Here is a 5,806-nt window from a genome sequence, read left to right on the forward strand (position 1 = left end):
AAAAAAAAACCCACTTTGTCCAAGTTCAGCCGCTCATCCTCAAACTCCGCGCTGGGTGGCAGCTGCCCGGCCTTTGTTCCGAGCGGGATCGGGGCTGCCCAGCGCCGCTGCCATCGTGTCTTGGGAAAACGGGACGGGAGAATGGGCCCAATGTGTGGGGCAGGGGCTGTGGGTTGGGGGGAACTCCTGGGGGTCTCCATAGGAAACGCTTTCCATTGGGCACCGATGTGTTATTAGCGCCGGAGCCCGCCCCGCCCCGGGTCTCCGCTGGGTCCCTCTCGCGGGGCTCTAGGCATGGATTCCCTTCCAGAGAGCCTCTCCCAGCTCGGAATTAGCAGCTTAAGGACAGCCCGACAATGAGCAGCAAGGATTTCCTGAGCAATTAGCCGGGGATCGTGCCCGATGGGAAGGAGCGGGGAAAAAGCTCCTCAAAGCGCGGATTTTCCGTCCCGCGGCCGCGATTGTTTTGGCTTCCAATTAAAAAAGTGAGGAGGAGAGGGGGGAGCTGAGGATCGGGAAAGCTCTGGGTAAGGTTGGGAAGCTGCAGAGCAAAGTTGGCCGTGAAAATCAAAYATCTCCCTAAGCAGACTTAGAAAGGCGCTGTTCGTTAGGCTGGGGGCGGTTGTTTTGTTTTAAAATCTTCTCAAAGGAGCTGAGTGAAACGGTCTGAGCTCTTGCCCTGAAAGCGCTGGATTCCTGCTGGAAAACCGGCCAGCTTTCYATTTGCAGGGCCGTAATTACGAATACTCAGGGAAGCGTGGCTGGGTCTGCCTGGGAGCTGCCCCCGAGAGCMGCGCGGCGAACCCGCCCTCCGCCTAAAAACTGCACATTTTCCCTTCTTACCTTCGAGATCAGCCCTTCAGGTAGGGACCAGGCTCTTCTGGCAGCAGCAGCAAGGCGGCGGATGGTTCATTTTATTCCCTTTTCAGCCCTCTCTGCGTCCGTAGGGCTGAAATCCCGGGGCTGCTGCTAAAGCCCAGCCTCCCCCTAACGCGTCTCGCTCGCATTGTGTTTGTCTCTCCTCTTCCTCCGCTCTCCTTGGCTCTTCCCACTCGCAGCCAAGGCCAGTAAACAACTCATTGTGAAGCTGGGCTGGCTGTAATTCCTTGGGCCGGTGGCCACCGTGGCTGAGTCGCCTCTGCAGCGCGCCCGGCTGCTGCCACRGGCTTTTATCCCCCTCCATGCAAATAACTTCCTGAATATCTCATATAACAACCCAGCAGCTCCCGGCTGCTGAACCTCAGCCTCTGCGAGCTCTCTCCTCAACGAAACACAAAAACAGGAGCGTGGATTGGGAGCGAGAGCGGTGGCGGTGCAGATGTTTCCTGCTCCCCATGGGCAAAGGTCCGTTTTGTTTGTTTAGTAAAAAAAAGAGGAGGCAAAGGTGGGGGAACGGTGGCGGGGTGGCCAAAAGCATCGCCTCACTGAGTGTGGGGGCTGGCAGAAGGCTCGGGGTGTCAAACCCACCACTATCACCAGTAAATTGATGCGGAATCCCAGTTCCGTGGCTTGTGGGCATTTTCAGGCGGCTGAAMTGCTGATCCCTGGGGAGATGCGGCTGCTCTTCACACCCATTCTCATGCGAGGGTCAGAGCTCTCAGTGGGGACCGATTGACCAACACCGCGGCATTTGAAAGCTTTTTTTTGGGGAAAGAAGGATGTCTGGAGCTGGGTGTGCTGACACAGATCAGGATGAGCTCACTGAAACCTTTTTGCAGATTAACATCTTGAGTTTGAGCTTCAAAACTGCCAGGGCTGGGCAAACCCATTAGAGAGGAAACTGACAGCCCCTTGAAAGATTAAATACAGAATAAATCTTAACCCAAAACTTGTGTGCCTCTTCCAGAATTTAGGCAGAATGTGGTGATCGTGCCAACTTTGCTGTGGCTGGAACGGACCCAGGCAGCTGTGCCTGGCTGGGATGTTTGCTTTCTCTCCGGAGTTATTGGTTTAATTAAACTCTCTTGACAAAAGTCTTCAGCTGTTGGGAACTTCAAGGGCTGGGAGAACAACTCTTTATAATGTTACGGGATTTTGGGAATGGGATTTATGCACTTTGGGGAGTCCAACCCTCAAAACCATCRTAGTGATTCCAACTTTTTATCCATCCATGGTTGCCATTAAATCCAGAAGTTGTAGTGAGCAGCTCATTCAGTCACCACTTGTTTTAGGATTTTTTTTCTTTTAAAAGAAGCATTTTCTCTGCTGCAGCCAAAGCTAGGAGCTGAAAAAGTGCAAACTACAGGTTGAGCCATAATGCTTGCTCTCCAGCCTGTGGAGATCACACCAAAAAAATTAAAATTCCAATATTTTCCCTATGGAACATAACATTTTKGGTATTGATGAGAAAAAAAACATCCCCAGAGAAATGTATTCCTACTGCCCTCCAAAGAACTCAAAGGGATACATGGATGCCTTCAACCTTCTCCTCCTAAATAGGCCAAAYGTTGTGCTATCAGCCCACTCTGTGTATTTTTTTAAAATAAATAAAGTACAAACATTTCCAACACAGTGCCCTTAAGAGAGGTTTATTTGCCAAACATGAAGAAAGGAGGAGGCTGCCTCTCTTCTTGGTTCCAGTTACAGAAAAGTGTTTGCTTTAAAATGGAAAAMCAAGGAGCAGACTCCTGGGCTCTTCATCTCTGCACAACCCCTTTGGTGTCCCCACCCTGATCCCATGGTGTTCATCCTAGACKTGGGACAGGGTGGGATTTAGTGAACTCTCCTTGCTAAAACATTGGCAGGACATCAATAATCTGGAGTTATTTTGGAAAACAAGGGAAACCAGGCTGTTATCTTATTGGAAACCGTGGCTGCTGAGAAGGCACAAATACGCTGGAGCAGAAGTTTTACCCCCTCTTGGCAGATTTTTGCTGCTCATGCACAGAAACCCCACAGAAATGTCACTTCTGGGGTGTCTCTGGTTGTGTCAGTGCTGGAGTGGCTCTGGGGCTGGGATGTGCAATTCCCACTGATTTCAGCCAGGCACCAACACCTGAATTTAYGGGATCATTTTGCCCAGAAAATGAACATATTGCATTTCCCCCTAATTAACGCTGAATTTTCTGCTGTCAAACCTGCTCAATTGAGGCTTTCTCGTGCCAATTTTCCTACTTCAGGGCACTTAGGAGCCCTCCAAGGAGCCAAAGAGCAGAGCCCAAATCCAGCTGGCATTTCAAGGCCACTGGAATTGATGTGATCGAGGTATCAACTTTCTTCCTTTATTGCTCCTTTCCTTCCTGCACTTCCCTRCACCAGCAGAATTAATTTGTCATTTGGGCCTCGAATATTGCAAGGCTTTGGTGCTTCCTGAGGTTTCAGGGGAGCTCTCCATCCCAAGAATCCATGGACAGGCTGCTGTGGCACGAGTGGATCATCCAGGGATGGTTTTGTGGCATCTGAGTGATTTAGAGACCCTGTCTGGGGAAGGAGGGACCCCACACAACCCCAAAATGTCAATTTTGTGCCTCAAATTGTTGTCTTTGGAATTTTTTTCCTGTTTGCAAYGCATCTGCGACATCCTGTCTTGTTCTCTCATCCTGAGACACAGCTTCCAAAGCATCTAAAGCTTTCTAGCTTTAAAAGCATCTAAACTTCTAAAAYATCAGCTTTAGGATCACAATTCCTGTGGGATAATGTTTAGTRTCTGAGTGACCCCAACAGATCATTGTTGGGGTGATTAAAAAAAACACATTCAATTGTGTTTGAATGGGATGTTTAATAGAGGGTTTCCCCAGGAAAACTAAAGGAAAAAATCAGTAATATTGGCATTTTCCTGGGGAAAAGAGAGAAAAAAATACTTTAGGGAAAACACAGATGGTGCTGGAAAAAATTTTAAAGGAAAATTCCTGAGCAGAACCAGGTTGGACAGGGCCTGGAACAACCTGGGATAGTGGAGGATATCCCTGACCATGGCAGGGGGTGGGACTGGATGAGCTCTAAGGTCCCTTCAGCCCAAACCATCCCTTGATTCTGTGATTCTGTAACCCTTCAGGAGCTCACTAATGCTGTGGATTTCCCTAATGATTTGTTCCATGGTTTGCCAAGGCTTCCATTTGAAACCCTCTTGGAAAAGTTTTATAACACAGCAACCAAAAATCCCTTTGGAATCAAGTGGAAGCACACAGCATCATCTTTTCAGGTTTTGGAGTTTTGAAATAAGCATTTGGAAGAATTTTTAAATCATTTTAAGTGCTGTGGAGAGATGGCAAAAGAGAAAAACAAAAGCCAAGTGCCCATTTGAAGCTGTCCCCTTGCAATTTTAAAAAGGCCTCATTTAAAAATCCTGGTTTGTTTATTTATCAGCACTTAATATTCCATTATTCTCCCATCAAAGAGCACTTTTTGCCAACAGATGCCAGGATATTTCTTCTCCAAATGTTTTGACCCTCCTGTGTTTAATGCACTCGAGCAAAGGCAGCATCGTGAGCTGCTGAAATTGGGGAAAAAGTGAAAAATAAAAATTTGTGTCATTTGCTAGGTCAGGCAAATCCATACTCTCCAGTGGCACCAAGGCCTGGACTTGAATATCCTTTCAAACCTCACATTTTATCCTCAACCTTTGCTTTTGTTTAATCCCCAATGAGACAGCAGAGTGATCCCTCCAGACAGAGCCCTCTCCCCGTCTCCAGCACTCCTCTCTCCTTTGTTTTCCATGTCCTACAGGAATTTAATCTGGCTCTTTCAAGGTTGTTTTAGTAGTTTCAGAACTTTTAATTTCTCTTGTTGATGGAGAAGGGATTGATTTTACAGTCTTCCCACTCATTCCTTACCTTTMCCATGGCAYTGAGCAATTTCCAAAYCAAGCCTGTGATGTGTCCSTGCAGAAATCACATCCAGGACAGAAATTCCTGGTTATCCTCTCCTCTAGGAGGAGTTCAGATTCTCACCATGTCCATATTTTCCATGGGATCTGGGCTTGTTGGCTCCTTTTCCCCAATTCAAAGTGGCAGATCCCACTGGGAATGGACGCTGTGGTTTTGACAGGAGGATCCAGTGACTCTGAAATTTTATTCCTGGAAAGGGGAGCAGGTGTTTTCCAGCAGAGCCTGATTCTTGGGCTGTGGCTTTGCTCCTGCCTGACCAAAACATTTCCMTTTGTCTTCACATGCTGCAGAGAAGAGTTTTAATGAAAAACAGGGAAAATTGAGTTGGGTTTTTTGATTTTTTTCAAACCCCAGTGACAGCTCCTCTTCCAGGCGTGATGGAACTTGATTTTTAAGAAGGTCTAGTGGATTGGAAAGTGATCCTGCCCATGGCAGAGGGTTTGGAACTGGATGATCCTCAAGGTTCCTCCCAACCAGGAGATCCCAAATCCACATTTCATCCCTCACAGCTCCCCTGGGCTAACTGGAACATGATATTAGCAAGTGCTGGTGTTTTTCTGGAGGAAAACAAATTTCACCAAAAAAATTGGGAAATGTGGAGAGCCAGAATTGTGAGAAGAGCAACCACAGGGAAGAAATGAGGGGAGAAGACACCAAAAGAGGACATGCCCAGGGTTGGCTGCTGTTCCTGGCCAGGAGCATGGAGGGAGATTAAATTTCAATAAATCCCAAGGTCATGAGTAAATCAGGGATTTTATTCTGGGCTCTGACAGCAAAAAAAAATCCCAGTTTGAAAGGGCTGGGAGCACCCCAAACAATCGAGGGCGCAGCCAGGCAGGAGCACAATTCTGCTGGGCATGAATAGAAGGAAGAAGCAGCTGAATATCAGGAAATGTTTGGAACAATGCAGGGTCTGGGCTTCGCTGGAGGCTCCCAAGGGAAGTGGTAAAAGCCACATGGGCTGAATAATGGAAAACCAG

General features: G+C 47.8%; 1 protein-coding gene across 1 annotated transcript in view; it reads right to left on the bottom strand.

The window, feature by feature from the left end:
- LPAR4 (lysophosphatidic acid receptor 4) overlaps nt 1-1,332 on the bottom strand; it is a 14,942-nt gene extending 13,610 nt beyond the window's left edge. Inside the window, exon 1 of the mRNA XM_057381738.1 lies at nt 844-1,332. The gene's annotated coding sequence lies outside the window, so the exon portion shown is untranslated. The remainder of the gene's footprint in view (nt 1-843) is intronic.
- Nucleotides 1,333-5,806: the final 4,474 nt, after the last annotated feature.

The sequence above is a fragment of the Malurus melanocephalus genome, unplaced genomic scaffold (assembly GCF_030028575.1).
Source record: "Malurus melanocephalus ecotype Western Australia unplaced genomic scaffold, MMel_1.1 scaffold_525, whole genome shotgun sequence".
NCBI lineage: Eukaryota > Metazoa > Chordata > Aves > Passeriformes > Maluridae > Malurus > Malurus melanocephalus.